We start from the raw sequence: 17,396 nt of genomic DNA, 5'->3' as shown, positions 1-17,396 counted from the left end.
TCCGCCGCTTCCAAGGCAGCAAGCGCACCTAGAATGAGACGCGAGCCGGCGCCGGATCAGCTTCCCCTCTCCTCCAAGGGGAGCCGCGTAGATGTCAGGGGGGCGGATTCCTCCCCCCCTCCGATTTCAAGCCCGGAGAGCGAGCCTCGCGCTGCTGCGGCGGTCGGCAGCGGAACCAGAAGTCCCATGGCTACTTCTGAAGCATCTACCTGAACAATGAAAGGCCGTTGACAGTCTGGATGCTTCAGCACAGTCTCAGTGGTAAACAACCGTTTGAGAGTCTCAAAAGCCCTTTGACATTCTGCTGTCCACTCTACTCAAGCGGACGGCTGAGTTGCTGTGCTCCCTTTTCCCTTGGTTTTAAGGAGGTCGGTGATGGGCAACGCAACTTGAGCGAAGTTGGGGAGGAACCCCCTGTAAAAATTTGCAAACCCGAGGAACTGTTGGACTTGCTTCCAGGTCGAGGGCGGCTCCCAGTCCATTACTGCTCGCACCTTTTCGGGGTCCATAGCCAGTCCCTGGTGTGAGATTATGTAACCCAAAAAAAGTCAATTGGTCTCGGTGGAACTCACACTTGGAGACCTTAGCATAGAGTTGGTTCTCTCTGAGGCACCATAGTACTTCTCTGACCATGTCAACATGCTCTTCGTAAGTATTGGAGTAAATCAGAATATCATTTAAGTAAACCACCACTCCTTTAAACAACAGGTCATGCAGGATTTCATTAATTAATTGCATGAAGACCCCCGGGTCGCCTTTCAACCCAAAAGGTACTCAAACATTCCAAAACAACTGGAAAAGGCAGTCAATGGCTCATCCCCTTCCCTAATTCTAACACGATAGTACGCGTCGACCAAGTCCAATTTGGTAAAGATGCGTCCCCCTCTTAGTTGACTCAATAAATCAGGAATCAGGGGAATGGGGTAAGCGTTGGATTGGGTGACTGCATTGAGTTTGCGAAAGTCAATGCATACGCGCAGGTCTCCCATCTTTTTGTGCACGAAAAAGGCTGGGGCGCAATTTGTTGTGGTGGAGGGACAGATGAAACCTCGAGCTAAGTTTTTGTCCAGAAAGTCTCTGAGCACAGATTTCTCCTAGGGGCTCATGGGATAAATTTTACTCTTGGGCAAATTGTCCTCCCCCACCACTTCAATGCGAGCGCTAAGGCGGTGGTTTGAAGACCCATTCCAAGGGGAGAAGGCCGCCCTCCTCCAGCTCCGTCAAGGATCCTCTTCAGTCAGGGATTTTCCTGATGAGTTTCAGAGACTTGCGAGTAAGATTGTGGATTGGACGGAGGCTACCCGGGTGCATTATTTCCGGGAAGCCTTACACCCCGAAATATTGAACTGGGCTTATATACAACAGGATCCAGCCACCCTGGAGGAATGGATCCTACTGGCAGAAGAAGTAGAAAGCCACCGCCAGTTCATAACCCTGGCCCGACGTCGGGCCAAGGAGGGGGGAATCCAGAAACCCCCTCCACGGGCCCCACGGAGACTGACTCACCCCACGCAAGACCGTGTGTCGTGCTTTCAAAGAGGAGCCTGCCTAGTTTGCGGTGCCATGGGTCATTTTGCTGTGGCCTGCCCATCTCGCCCGGAGAAGCCAACTCCCGCTCCCCGCCCGGAGGGGACACCGCACGGACGAGGACGTGCTCGGAGGAGAAGCGCCGCGACAGATCGCAGTACCGCACTGGAACAGAGAGCACCCACAGCCCTTCATTCCTTCCTGCGCAAGAGTAGTGACTAAGCATGAGCTAGATAGTGGATAAATGGTCAGGGTAAAGCATGCAATAGCAAATATCATGAGGGAAAACAGAGGCTTCTTAAAATAGAAACATTAGTACGTAGGACACTATTTTCATGGCAGACAGTCCTAGTGAACAAACTTTGCTTTCGAAGGTTGCAGGAGCTCAGTGTGATAGATGTGGAGGATTTTGCACTCCCAGTTCAAGGCGCTCTTGGCAGCCATCAACCAGCACACCAAAAACTATGCCCTGAGCACTGCCAATAGGCTGTATGGAGCAGAGCGGTATGAATTCCTTCAGGTAAGGAGCCATGCTGGATGGTTCATGAAGTCAGTAGAACCGTTATTATTATTTTTTTCATAACACTGTCTCTGACATATCAGGTTGTGATTACTTTCCACTGGGAAAAAAATTACTCTTCTGGGCTAAACCCGGAAGTGACGAGGATGCTTTAGCACACTCCTCCAAAAACTCTACGGTTTTGATAGTTTTTACAGGGATGTGCTAGAGCATCCTGCCATTAACAGGCCTCTGGCAGCCCTAACATGGTCACAGCAGATTTTCCCCACAGGTTTCCATAGCACTTGTGTTGGGGTGCGCATCTGCCCAGGGACCCTTGGGCCAATTCCATGGGAAAGATAACTTTTCTGCAAGAGGCCTGGCTGATTTCAGCTTCCCAAACTAAAATTTGGGAAGTTGGGTGTGTGTGCCAAATTGTAATTTTTCATTCATTGCACAGGATGACAATTGCTAATTTAAAACTATTTTGTATTTAATATGTGTAGTAATATTTATGTTGCACAAAGGAGCTTTATGGTGCTGAGCTGGAAAGAGTTGACTTTCAGCATGCAGCTGACGAAGTGAGAAAGAAGATTAATTCCTGGGTTGAAAGTCAAACAAATGGTAAGAGGGCAAAGCTCTAAGTTTTAGTTACATTGAAACTCATCGTAAGAATATAATAGCCTAAGAACAAACCTCCTGAATCAGACCAGTTTGCTATCTAGCCCTGCAACCTGATTCACAGGGCAGCCAGCTAGTTACCCTGGATGGTCAACAAACAGGGCATAGTAGCCAAGACCTCCCCTGATGTTGCCTCTTAGTAATAGTATTAGAATAATAGAATCCTAGAGTTGGGAGGGGCCAGGCAGGCCATCTAGTTTATCTCCCTGCTTAATGCAGGATCAGCCTACAGCATCCCTAACAAGTGTTTGTCCAGCCTCTGCTCAAAGACCGCCAGTGAGGAGGAGCTCACCACCTCCCTTGGCAGCCAATTCCACTGTTGAACAACTCTTACTGTAAAAAAAAGTTTCCCCAATATCCAGCCAAGGAGCCCTGTGGTGCAGAGTGGTAAAGCTGCAGTACTGCAGTCCAAACTCTGCTCACGACCTGAGTTCGATCCCAACGGAAGTTGGTTTCAGGTAGCCGGCTCAAGGTTGACTCAGCCTTCCATCCTTCTGAGGTCGGTGAAATGAGTACCCAGTTTGCTGGGGGTAAAGGGAAGTTGACTGGGGAAGGCACTGGCAAACCACCCCTGCAAACAAAGTCTGCCTTGGAAACGTCAGGATGTGACGTCACTCCATGGGTCAGGAATGACCCGGAGCTTGCACAGGGGACCTTTACCTTTTTAAAATATCCACCCAGTACCTTTCCTCCCATAATTTAAACCTATTATTGTGCATCCTACCCTCTGCTGCCAACAGGAACAGCTCCTTGCCCTCCTCTAAGTGACAGCCCTTCAAAATACTTAGAGAGCAATCATGTCTCCCCTCAACCTCCTCTTCTCCAGACAAAACATTCCCAATTCCCTCTGACTTTCCTCATCGGTCTTGGTCTCCATGCCGCTGATCATCCTTGTCGCTCTCCTTTGCACCCTTTCAATTCTCTCCACATCTTTTTTGAAGTGAGGCCTCCAGAACTGCACACAATACTCCAGGCCTGACCAATGCAATGTACAGTGTAGGTTTTCTGCTTCTGAATATGGAGGATCCCTTTAGTCACTGTTGCAATTGATGGACCCATCTTCCATGAATCTGTCTAACTCCCTTTTAAAACCATCCATGTTTGTGTCCAGCACAATGCCCACTGGCAGTGAATCTCATAATTTAAGTGCCCCTTGAGTAAAGAAGTATTTCCTTTTATTTGTCCTGAATCTTTCACCCATCAACTTAATTTGGTGTTCCAGCATGCTAGTATTATGGGAGAGGGACAAAATGTTCTCTCTATCCCATGCATAATTTTATGAACATCCATTGTGTCCCCCTCCATCATCTTTCTTCTAAACTGAAAATGCACAGACTCTTCAGCTTTTCCCCAGGGGAAGGTGCTGCAACCCCTTAATTATCTTGGTGGCCCTATTCTGTGCTTCTTCTAGCTCAGATCTCCAATAGCCAATCGAAAGCCCTGCCGGGCAACAGACCACCCACTCTCTAAAAATGTTTGACAGGCACCAGGAAAGGTGCTGGGAGTGCCGTGGTGCCCTTGGGTGGTTTGTTGGGGACCCCTGTTCTAGAACTTCATCTCTGGATACCTCTGTTTTGACTCAGCTATTCAGGAGAATGAATTTGAAGCATTCAATGCATTATCTCACTAGATTTATTAACTTGAGCATTTTCAGTTCTGGGCAATGTATTCCTTTAATTCATGAAAGAGCGAAGGGATGAATTCCTATTCCTTTGTGGCTTTCTACTCACTTTGGATTATTTTTGATATTTTATAGATTCTCTTTAATAGTGATAAATATTGCTTAGAAATGAGTGAATCCTTGAAATGTTTAGTTGATTATAACAACGTTTAGTTGATTATAACAATCTCTCCCCCCCCCCCCCCAATAATTCATTTCCTAAAAGATAAAATCAAGAACCTTTTCCCTCCTGGTTCTATTGACGCATCATCTGCTTTTGGTCTTGGTGAATGCCATATACTTTAAAGGAAAGTGGAAACAACAATTTAATAAAAGTGATACAAAGGAAAAACCTTTTTGGATAAGTCAGGTACAGTATGTCTAGAAACATTTGGAAAAAGACATTTTTCAGTCCCCAAACCTGGATAGCCCCAGGCTAGCCTGATCTCAGAAGCTAAGCAGGGTCAGCCTTGGCTAGTATTTGGATGGGAGACCTCCAAGGAATACCAGGGTCTCTACATGGAGGCAGGCAATGGCAAACCACCTCTGAACATCACTTGCCTTGAAAACCCCACCAACGGTCGGAATAAGTCAGATGTGACTTCACGGCAAAAAAAAACCTGACCTCTAGAATATGGTGGGACAGAGACTGAATTTAGGCAGGGTTCGTTAGACCTGAGAGAACTCCTTCCATCCCAGAAGCAGATAGGCAACACATGGGATCACAAGATCACAAGATCGGGATGGCTTAAGAAGTTTTCAAGAAGCTGGAGACATAACTCTGGCATTTCATAGGAGGTATTAGGAACACAGAAATCATACAGGGGAACTAGAACTCAGTATTAAGGCCAGCAAATGAGTAGCTGAAAAGGTCCCTTTCCCCACTTGTCAGGACCCAACGGAGCTATTCTTTGCTGGAGGGAAATGTGTTTTAAGGTACCATCTCTATAAAAATTCAGCTTGTACTTAAAGTAGTATTGCTACAACCCTTTCTTGCATAAGCTGTTGATATGGTGGAATCTTAAGATGTGCATAACCATGAAGAGTTATTTTGTGACTCTCTGGTTGTATAAATTCTCTCTCTTATGTCAATGTTGTGCAGTTCTTGGCTCTGAGGAATGTGAAATGTCTCCCCATAACGTGTCACAGGGACTAAGGGAGCTCCCTCTTCCTTCATAATATTGCAACTCCTTAAACTGGAAGGACCCCCCCCACTCTGGGGGGTGGGGGAAATAGGCAGGGGTGGCCCGGCCACTGGGTGGACCTAGACCACTGCCTCGGGCACCAGTCTCCTCTAGATATGGAGGGACATCAAGATGTCCCCCTCTCCATAGGGCACTGCTGGTGTGGCAGTAGGCCTGGGTGCTTATGTTGCTGCTGCTGCTGCTGCTGCAGCCGGGTGGAGATCAGTTGTAATAGCAGGAGACCTCCAGCTAGCACCTGGAGGTTGGCAACCCTAGGTGGGCATCACTGGGAGCAGAGTGCATCCTGGCAAGCAGGAGCCATGGATGCCAAGCTGCTGCTGTGCTCAGGTGGTGGGCAACTGGAGCCTGCTCACCCAGCCTGCCTTCCCTTCATCCAGCTCACCTTGACCCCACCCCCTGAAGGAGGGAGTGAGGAAGGATGAGAAGGCACCCCCCACACCTGTTCTGCACACACACACACACACACACACACACACACACACACAGTTCCACTAGTGGCATCTGTGGGGGCCCAGTTTTGGCAGGAGGACAGCTTGTGAGGGTGGGGCTGCCCAGCTCACTGTTCCCATAGGGCCCCCAAACCCTTGGCCCAGCCCCAGGACTGGGCTCTTGATCATCTGATCTATTGGGGGCATTTTAAAATCAGTAAAAAGAGCTATGCAGGCAATGAAGAAGCCCAGCCAGCTGCATGGCTCTTGTCTGGAGTTTTACTTAGAGGGCCAAATGATTACAACGGACAGGCCGCTCCTGGCTTCGCACACAGCCAACCCTCAACTTTCCTTGGCAACGCCACCCGTTACGTTGCTATTGCTTTATTACATTGCTATTTTCCCATTTATTTCAGAATCAGAGCAAAAATGTACAGATGATGAATCAGAAAGATGTTTTTAAATGTGCTGATATAGAAACACCCAAAATCCAAGTACTTGAACTTCTCTACGATCAGGGTGATCTAAGTATGCTCATTTTGCTACCGCATGGCAAAGGAGGTCTGGACCAGGTAATGGGATTTGATCTATGAATGATGCCTGAATGAATGCTGGGGTTTATTTTTTCATGGGCAATACTGCTAGAATTGTATTTCTGATACTCTGATCCATCAAATATATGCTACATTAAAATTCAACCATGGATTTCAATATTTTAAAAAACAATCTTGTAGAACCATGGATTTCTTTGAATTGTTGGTTCAATTATTTAATTGCTTTCTGATGTCAATTCAATATTTAAATATTAATGTTATCATTTCTTTTTTCTTTTTTTTCTTTTATTAGAAAAAACCAATGACAATAACAACTAAAAAAAGCAGAATTACTGACAGTCTTCGTAATTTAAAATAATGTGTGTGTGTGTGTGTGTGTGTGTGTGTGTGTGTGTGTAAGAACATAAGAACATAAGTAAGACCCTGCTGGATCAAACCAAGGCCCATCAAGTCCAGCAGTCTGTTCACACAGTGGCCAACCAGGTGCCTCTAGAAAGCAACTAACAAGACGACTGCAGCAGCACCATCCTGCCTGTGTTCCACCGCACCCAAAATAATAGGAATGCTCCTCTGATTCTAGAGAGCATGACTAGTATCCATTCTAACTAACAGCCATGAATACCCCTCTCCTCCATGAATATGTCCACTCCCCTCTTAAAGCCCTCCAAGCTGGAAGCCTTCACCACATCCTGGGGCAGGGAGTTTCACAATTTAACTATGCGTTGTGTGAAAAAAATACTTCCTTTTATTTGTTTTGAATCTCTCCCCCTCCAGCTTTAGCAGATGACCCCGTGTTCTAGTATTATGGGAGAGGGAGAAAAACGTCTCCCTGTCCACTCTCTCCAAACCATGCATAATTTTATAGACCTCTATCATGTCTCCCCTCAGCCGCCTTCTTTCCAAGCTAAACAGCCCTAAGCGTCTTAACCGCTCCCCATGGGACAATTGCTCCAGTCCCTTAATCATTTTGGTTGCTCTTTTCTACACCTTCTCAAGCTCTGTAATATCCTTTTTTAGCTGTGGTGACCAGAACTGTACTCAATATTCCAAGTGTGGTCTCACCATAGATTTGTACAACGACAGTATGATATAATGTCAGGCATGGGTCTGTGAATGGTATGTGGTGGTTTTGCCAGGTGCTGGCCAAGGTCGCTGTGTTATGCCGCTCTTGGGATGTTTAGACTGTCTGCCGTGGGAAGCTACCTCCAGCTCCGAACCTGCTCCGGGGAGGGGGGGGTTGCCATGGCACCCTGAGCTGGCCTGCTTTACTCCTTCTATATATGCCATGGGATGTACAATTGACTTTTACTAGTAACCTCTTGATTCTCAGCTTCTGCTATCTGTAGAGTATTCCTAATAAATCAGCTTACGTTGGACTGTTGATCTATCGAGTCTGTTTATGGGTTTACCACGGGACTAAAGCTCACATTAGGTTACTAGTCTCATTTTTCACCATCCTCTGGCTGGAGTCCTGGAGGGTTCGTTGAGGAATCCGCTCCCTCGGGTCAGAGCTTGGGACGAATTCCCCGAGGACCCTGACCTTCTGCGTGCTACCCTTGAGGAGGCACATCGGACTCACGTCGAGTCCACCTGGCTGGTCGGATTGGTGGTAGACCAGTGGCATCGACTTGAAGCAGCGCCCCCGTGGGAAACACGGGAAGCTGACCTCCTTGCCCAAAATGAACTGTGGTGTCTGGACGCTTTATTGGAGGAGGCTTGATTGGCGCAAGAGGACTTTGCCCTCCTGGCCCGATTAGTGACTGGCCTCGGAGTGTGTGGCGAGCCGCGAGGAAAGTCGACGGCACCAGCCCGGGGGCTCACTTCCCTTTCCACCATGGCGGAGGGTCAGGGAGGCATGCTGCCAGATTGCATCCAGTTTACCCTGGATGCTCAAAATGTGGCCGCCCGGATGCTGCTATGCCTCATGGATCTCCCTCCTGACACGGCGTCGGAGGAAGACATCCGGAAAGTCTTGGAACCGGAGTATGGCCCTTCCTCCGCAGATCTAGCCCGGTAGGCTCGACCGCTGCTAATAGACTATCGTGAACTGAAATTACTGCTGCAGCAAGCGGCTGAGCCGCTCGTGGCGACAGCCCGCACCGCCTCTCTGGAGGCGGCACGGGCCCAAGCGGCCTGGCAACAGGCAATGGAGCAACTTTTGGTGAAGACGGCCGCAGCTCAAACAAGAGCGGCCCTGGAGCGGGTGGTGGCGGCCGACGCATGACCTAAAAACATCGGGGGTCCGGACTTTGGGTCGGCTTCTGGGGACGTGGCGCAACAAGTGATGCCACTTCTTACTAACCTGGAAGAAGTGAAGTTGCTTCTAACTCCTCTTTTGGAGCAACTCTTTAGGGACACCGCCGCGGCTCAAGCGGCAGAATTACGTGCGGCGTTGGCTAAAGCGGAGGCCCGGACAGCGGAACTGATAGCGGCGCGGACTAAGGCACTGAACGATGCGTGGGCAGCCAAAACAGCCAAAGCCGCAGCAGAAACCCCCACTGGATTAACAAGCCTTGGGGCATGAGCTAAAGATCCTGGGCGACTGGGTTTGGGGCAGGGACCGGGAGAGGAGGACTTTTCATTTTCACTCTCTTCCGATCGGTCCTTTTTGGCCCTTCCAAGACACCTAGCTCGTCGACAATGAGCTACCGTTCACTATGCCCTGACACAAGACATTTGCGAATACCCGGGTGAGGGAGATTCTGAGGATGCAGAGGACTGGAATGCCCCTTTTGAAGCTTCTCAGGGTTGGTATGGAGGTGAAGCTACCGAAGACTGGAATACCCAATTTGGCGTTTCCCAGAGCCAACGCGGAGGGGGACCAGCAGATGAAGTTTCTCGTTTGCGCTCCCAGAACCGGGAACTACAGCAACAAATGGCTCAAATGCAAGAGCAAATGGATCTTTTGTGCCACTAGTTGGGATGGTGGCAACAGTCTCAAGTGACTCCCCAACCAGCGGTGCTGCCACCCGCGGTACCGCCCCCAGTTATCCCTCCACCGGGAGCACCGATTCCCCCGGGGGGACCCCAACCGGGTCGTCCCGGCATACCACCAGTAGCACCTGGCCCACAAGTGCCACTGCCAGGCCCGCCGGGGTGGCCAGGAGGACTTCCTCCACCATGGCAGTACCCACCGCCTCGTCCGCATGCATCTCTAAAGGATCTACGAGTAACTTTTAAAGGCTCTGCAGAAGCTCTACCCTACTTTTTGCAACAGGTAGACAGCTTTATGAGAGAGCAAAGACAGTGGTTTCTCACTGAAGACAGCCGTGTGCGGTACGTGTCCTCCCTTCTTCATGGAGAGGCGGCGGATTGGATGATCCAACAGTTCGATTCACCGGCCAGGTCCATACGAACCCTAAATGGCTTTATGTGGGCGCTGCAAAGGCGATTTGAGGATCCCTTTTGGAGTGAAAAAGCTAAAGCCGCCATTCTTCAATTGCGCCAAGGCACCAAGTCCGTCCGGGAATATGCCGGCGAGTTTCAACGTCTAGCCACCAGAGTTACAGACTGGAGTGAGGCCACCCAAGTGCAATACTTTTGTGAAGGATTGCATCCCGAAGTACTGTACTTGGCTTATATGCAAAGGGATCCACCTAACCTCAAAGAGTGGGTTCTGCTTGCTGAGGAAGTGAAAAGCCATCAGAAATCCCTCACCCTCTCCAGATGCAGAGCGACAGAAGCGGTCCCACGGCAGGAACAAGCCGCCCCACTACCACGGAGACCCACTGCCCCTGTTTCAGACCAAGCCAAATGTTTTCAGAAAGGAGCATGTCTCATTTGTAGTAAGATGGGTCACTTCGCTGCAACTTGCCCTTCGTGTCCTGCACATCCTAGTCCCAACCCACAGTCGCAAGGTCATCCCCGGACTAGTGGGGATAGTCGTTGCAAAAGCTTGGTGCCAAGCGGGTGCAAGCCACCTTCCGCCCTTCGTATGGATGACGAAGTTGCTCACAAAGAGCCACCAACATCACTTCCCGACCCATCGGGGTTTCGGATTACAAATAACGACCCATCAGGGTCTCAGATTACAAATACTTCTGATCCCCCCGATGTTGAAACCCTTTCTTTGGAGGAGGACGAGACCTGGGGGTCGCCAGCACTAAACCTCATTCCAACCCAAGACCAGGCAAAAAACGGGCAAGGTCTGCAGTGAATGGAGCGCCACCGCAGACCAAGGCGCCCGCACCACCCACAGCTCCGCTAATGGTGAGAGAAGTTGAAGACTCTGTGTTTCTTGATGTAATATTACAACACCATAAGGGGGCCCCCCATTTGTCAGTTAAAGCTTTAGTAGACTGTGGGTGTGCCTGTACCTTAATAACTGAGCCATTAACCACCTTTTCAAGGTATTTTGGGATGTTTGAATACCTAGTGATGCCCTTCGGCTTAAAAGAAGCTCCAGGAGTGTTCATGCAAATGATCAATGAAATCCTCCATGACTTGTTGTTTAAGGGGGTGGTGGTTTACTTAGATGACATTCTCATCTACTCCAAAACCTTGGATGAGCATGTTACTTTGGTCAAAGAGGTCTTGCAACGCCTCAGAGACAACCACCTCTACGCTAAGGTTTCCAAGTGTGAGTTCCATAGAGAGGAGCTCACGTTTCTGGGCTACAGAATTTCACATCATGGGTTAACTATGGACCCTGACAAGGTACAGGCGGTGGTAAACTGGGAACCACCAACCACTCGCAAACAGGTGCAAAGATTTCTCGGTTTCGCTAACTTTTACCGGGGTTTCCTCAGCAATTTCACACAAGTGATGCTTCCCATCACCGATCTCCTGAAAACCAAGGGGAAAGGAGTTGCCGCTACCCAACCTTCTGCTAAAGTAGACTGGACCCCAGAATGTCAGGTAGCCTTCGAGACTTTGAAACATTTGTTCACAACAGAACCAGTGCTGAAGCCTCTGGATTGTGACCGCCCGTTCATTGTCCAAGTGGACACTTCCGAGGTTGCCATGGGAGGGGCCCTCCTGCAAGAAGGGGAGGGCGGCCTTTTGCACCCCTGTGCTTATTTTTCAAAGAAATTTTCCCAATCTCAACTCAATTGGCCTATTTGGGGAAAGGAGGCAGCGGCAGTTAAACATGCGTTGACAGTCTAGAGACATTTCCTGGAAGGTTCTGAAACTCCCTTCCAGGTATGGACTGATCACAAAAACCTTGAGGCCTTAACCAGGACTCACAAACTCACAGCAAAACAAGTTAGATGGGTGGATTTCTTTTCCCAATTCTGCTTTGTGATCAAACACATCCCAGGCAGGCAGAACCTATTAGCTGATGCTCTTTCCCGACTTCCACAAAACCCAGTTAAGGTGGAACGCCCCACCGAATCCCTATTTACTCCAGAGCAAAGGGTTATTCTGCCCACCTTAGCAGTTCAAACGCGCACCCAAGCGCGGCAGACCCAGACAGCTAATAACTCCTCTTCGCCCACTGGGGGGGGGGCAACTCCTCCTGTTTCTCCGCCGACACTCAGAGGTACTAGCAGCCACCCTTCAGCCCAGCCCCCAGCAGGGGACAAACCCGTCGTCCCGAAAGGACTGCCCAATTCCATTCGTGATGCTCTGATTCGCCAGTGCCAGGCAGAGATACCAACGTTCTGCCTTCAGGTCTCGAACAACGGGGATAAATGTGGGTTAAAGACACTAAATTGTACGTGCCTAAAGCTTTGCGGGTGGAAGTTTTGGGACTTGCTCATGGAGCAAAAGCCGCTGGACATTTTGGTTTCGTTAAAATGTTACATTTGCTCCGTTGTCAGTTCTGGTGGGCGGGCATGCGTTCAGGCCTGGGGTCCTTCATCCGCAGCTGTCCAGTATGCACCACCGCGAAACGCCCTACCGGCAAGCTGACTGGTCTACTAAAACCTTTAGAGGTGTCTGAGGGACCATGGGAAGTCATTGCCATAGATTTCATGTCTGATTTGCCGTTGAATCAGGGGAAAACAGTATTGTGGGTGGTTACTGATCTTTTTTCCAAACAGGTGCATCGAATCCCTTGCGCTGGCATGCCCTCTGCTCAAAGACTGGCTCATTTGTTTGTGACACATATATTCAAATATCATTCGTTCCCGCGTAAGATAATTTCCGATCGTGGGTCGGTGTTCGTAGCCAAATTTTGGAAAGCTTTCCTCAAATTGATTGGAGTGGAGCAAGGGCTGTCCAGTGCTTTCCACCCCCAAACGGATGGACAAACCGAGAGAGTTAATGCTCTACTAGAATGTCACCTCCGTTGTTATGTGAATTATCACCAGGATGATTGGGTCGACCTGTTACCTTTTGCTGAGTACGCATATAATAATTCTGTTCATCAATCTACTGGATTCAGCCCCTTTCGCATTGTCCATGGTAAAGAATTTGGACCTGTTGGTCAGGTGGATATATCGGGGGAAGAGGGGGGCGCTGAAATATCGGATTGGATTCAGACCATACAGTCTACATGGCCTTGGTTGACTAAAAACTTAGAACGGGCCAAAAGAAAATATAAAGCCCAGGCTGACAAGCATTGAGCTCCTGGCTGGACCTTCAGGGTGGGTGATTTGGTATATCTGTCTGTCAAAGAGTTCCCACCTTCAAAGCCTAGCCCCGAGGAAGGAACTCTTATGAAACAAAATGCAAACAACCTTGCCCCCTGCAGGGCACCTCGCCAGCCTCCCCCAGGCAAAGGACCCAAATATGCAAACCGGCAAGAGTTGCTGCCAACACAAAACGCTTCGCTCAGCGAGCTTTCTCTCTGAGCTCAGCGGGTAGTTCTGCCACCAGCCCTTCAAGATTACAACTAGCAGAGCCTAAGGGCAAAGCTGCTGCTAGCCACTTAACAATACAAAAGCAAACTCACCCTGTGAGGTAGAGACCCAACAGGGGAAGGTTTGATCAGCAAACAGGATTACAAACCAAGGTAGCAAGCCTTTTAACCTCAGACACTCAGATTTAGTTTGGAACTGCAAAACAAGAGTCACAATAAGCCAACGTAAAGGCTAACAAGTTTTATTCACAAGTAGTGTAGTTTCACAACCAAATTTCAGAGAAGCAAACAAGCAATAAAATAATAAAACTGAGTCTGACTACACATTTCAAAATTAGGCAAATTTTGGCAAGGCATTCAAGAATACAGTACCAGGTTCACAAGAAGTTTTGGTCAGCAACAAGTTGATTGTCTCAGGATGCAAAATTCAGGCCAGCATTTCCCCCTAAGAAGGACAAGAAAACCAAGCGTTTGGTGAACTCCGGGAATGGACCAGCCATTCCCCAAAGACACACAGTCTGTATGGCCCTATGGTCTATTTTATGTTAAAACCTCTAAGGCCTGGCCAGTACCATTAAAGGTCAAACAATTATCCTAAACCATTAGGTTGCTAAATTGTAAATCCCATTCAGCTGACCACGTCAGAAGTGCAAGTCGACTCTGCAGTATCGAAAGGACCTGGCCTGGCAGCTGAACTAAAAGTGTTTTGTAGCTAGGAGACAAATGGCCCCCAGATGTCTCCAAGACAGGGCAAAAAGGGAGTTACCGACCTTCTTCAAGCGAGAGCATTCTACACTCCCTAAATACCTCTCACAAAAGTGAAACCATTCTTACAGTTACAACAGGGTGTAAATTGCCAAATTAGCTGAGGCCTGATGTTCTGGCCTCTCACTGTTAAGCCTGAACCATTATTTTCAGGACCCCAAGAAACATGAAAGTCCTGTTTCTTGACACTGTCTACCAAGAATCTGCGGTCCCTGCGGCCCTCTAGAAAATTGAGTGAAAAGTACATTGGGCCTTTTCCTATTGCTCGAATCATTAATGAAGTAACGGTGGAATTGCAGCTTCCTAAAACATTAAAATGAATCCATCCAGTGTTCCATGTCAGTTTGCTGAAACAGTACGTGTCAGCGCCTCAGTGGCATCCAAAAGATCCTCTGGAGGTCCCTGAAATAGTGGGGGGGGGAGGAACACTGCGAGGTGTCCAAAATTCTTGATTCCCGTATACGTAGGGGGGGCTAGAGTACCTAGTCTGTTGGAAGCATTTTAGCCCCCCCCCAACGAATGGGTCAAGCATTGTCATGTCTCTGCCCCATGCCTGCTGCATCAGTTTCATGCCTCCTACCCGGATAAGCCCACACCGTCGGACGAGAGGGGAGGAAAGCCCTGGGGGGGGGGGCAGAATGTGAGCTCCAGGTCTGAGAGTGCAGCTGGCCTCCAAGTTTGTGTAGCTCAGAAGGTTGTTATGTCTACTCTCTCTCTGTTTGCGTGATAACTGTAATCTACCATGAGAACCAGGCTTGGCCTTGTATCCAACTGTGCCTTTGATTTTTTGTATATGTTCCAACCTGCTCTTCTCCCCCCCATTAGAGTCCTTGTACCTTTCCCTGTAAGTTCCTGCTACTCACTGTCAGAGGTTGCCTTTCGATTGCCTTTTGGTCCTTCACTGAATGTCTTCTGAGTCCTTGCCTAGCCATGCTTGGGCTGACCCGTTGTGCCGGCATAGGTCAAGGGCTGGGCGGTGCCCGCAGTCCTCAGACGTGCGGGGGGGTATCTAGCCCCTTTCGGAGCAGGCAACAAAGATTCTGCTATCTCCCAAGGTCAGTATTCAGAGGCGTCGTCAAAACAGGCAGGAGTCAACGGCCAGAAAGATCAATCACAGCAGTAGCAAGAAGGCAGGGAAATTGCACGGTTGCTTCCGCAAAGTGAAAGCGTGCCTGCACTGCCTTTATCAGTCAGTGCACTTCCAAGCTAGGCTTCATTCAGCAACGACTCAGCACCAGTTCTCTGTCTGCTTAGGCTTTCCAGGCGAGCACTCCTTCGCCTACCCTGCAAAACTATACGCTGGCGAGTCCTGATATGCCTATCAGGTTCAGGTGAGCTTGGAGGGCTGCCATTCTCAGCTTCCACTGCAGGAGTTGGGGGACGAGTAGCTTCTGTCTGCCTTTGTTCCATCTCTCTGCCTAGCTGTGGTTCCTGCTGAGTTGTTTCAGGCTCCTGTACTACTGACTGCAATGGAGGTACTGAAGGCCCAGAGGCAACCTGTTCCTCCACTTCAGCTTCAGAGTCCTCTGGGTCCTCAGCTCCGAAGGCAGGGCCCATGACACCCGTACAAGCGGTCAGGCTCCTGACATGAGTTAGGCCAGTGTTCGCATGTTTACTTTGATGTTCATTTGCTCTGTTCTTCCCACTCCCTGTCCATTCCCCCTCCCTTGCCTTGGCCTTGAGTGGCTAATGAGCAGCGCCGTGTTTAGGCTCCGTCTTCCTCCTTCCTGCCAAGCACCGTTATCTAGTCATTTCCCAGGCCGTTTGAAACTGCACCTGTGATGTAATCGTGCTTTTATGTTATGCCTAGTAGCCTGGCTCCTAGTAGTCCCGGCTTCCCCTGTACCATGGTCAAATAGATCGTCCTGTAGATTCCCTCTTCACCCCAGAGCAGCAGGGGGAGGTTTCGGGTTTGGCCATGACCACCCGGGCTCAAAGCTGGGCGAAGGGCTCCGCCATGGCCAGCTGACTACCGGAGGCTTTCCGGGTGAAACTGAGCGAAGCCACACTTCAGGAGGAAGGAAGCCAGATCCTCCCCCAAGCCCTCACCCGCCAAGGAGTCCTGTGGTTTCATGGTGACCAACTCTATGTGCCTGAAACTGTAAGGAGGGAGGTGTTGGACATGGTTCACGGGGCTAAAACAACCGGACATTTTGGGTTTGTCAAATCTTTGCATTTGCTGCGGCGTCAGTTTTGGTGGCCGGGAATGAGGGCGGATGTGGATCTGTTTGTGCGCAGTTGTCCCACCTGGACAACCTCAAAAAAACTCATGGGGAAGCCCCCTGGACTCCTCAAACCTTTAGAAGTTCCGTCTGTTCCCTGGGAAGTCATTGCCATGGACTTTATTACGGACCTTCCTCCCAGTCGGGGGAAAACAGTGTTGTGGGTGGTGACGGACTTATTTTCCAAGCAAGTACATTTTGTTCCCTGTTCAGGTTTACCTTCTGCCCAAAAGTTGGCACGTATCTTTGTTACACACGTGATGAAATATCATGGGTTGCCACGCAAGGTAATTTCCGACGGGGCCACAATTTGTGGCGCAATTTTGGAGAGCCTTCCTGAAATTGATGGGGGTGGAACAAGGTTTGTCTTCAGCTTACCACCCTCAAACGGATGGACAAACAGAAAGAGTCAATGCTGTAATTGAATGTTATTTACGGTGTTATGTAAATTACCATCAGGCTAATTGGGTTGAGTTGTTGCCCTTTGCTGAATATGCTTACAATAATGCTCCCCATTCGTCTACGGGGTTTAGCCCTTTTCGGGTGGTGCATGGCAGAGAGTTCAGGCCTTTTGGGAACTCAGCCCTTACCCCGGAGGTGGAAGGTACAGGAGAAATCAAAGATTGGGTACACGTTGTACAAACCACCTGGCCTTGGCGCCAGAAAAATTTGGAACGAGCAAAAAACAAATACAAGGAGCAAGTGGATAAACATCGTTCACCAGGGTGGGATCTGAAGGTGGGGGATCAAGTGTATCTGTCCACAAAAAATCTGTGGTCTTTACGTCCTAGTAAGAAACTCAGTGAAAAGTATGTAGGTCCCATTACTAGGGTGATCAACGAGATCACGGTAGAATTAGCGCTTCCTAAAGCACACAAGGGGGTACACCCAGTGTTTCATATCAGTCTTCTCAAACCCTATACGGCAGCCCCCCACTTCCACCCTGATCCTGAGCCTGAAGAACCTACCGTGGTGGTGGGGAGGTACAACTGGAAGTGTCTAAAATTCTGGATTCCAGACGGAAAAGGGGAAAACTGTTTTATCTGGTTCGGTGGAAACATCTGGGACCGGCCCATGATGAGTGGGTAGCCGCTCCACATGTTGCGGCTC

General features: G+C 49.3%; 1 pseudogene; it reads left to right on the top strand.

Moving 5' to 3' along the window:
• The first annotated feature begins 1,862 nt into the window (after positions 1-1,862).
• On the top strand, positions 1,863-8,274 carry LOC130482188 (serpin B3-like; annotated as a pseudogene).
• The last annotated feature ends 9,122 nt before the right edge of the window (positions 8,275-17,396 follow it).

This window comes from Euleptes europaea, chromosome 8, assembly GCF_029931775.1.
Source record: "Euleptes europaea isolate rEulEur1 chromosome 8, rEulEur1.hap1, whole genome shotgun sequence".
Classification (NCBI taxonomy): Eukaryota; Metazoa; Chordata; class Lepidosauria; order Squamata; family Sphaerodactylidae; genus Euleptes; species Euleptes europaea.
The sequence above is the reverse complement of the archived record's forward strand: the minus strand, read 5'-3'. Positions and strand labels throughout refer to the sequence as shown.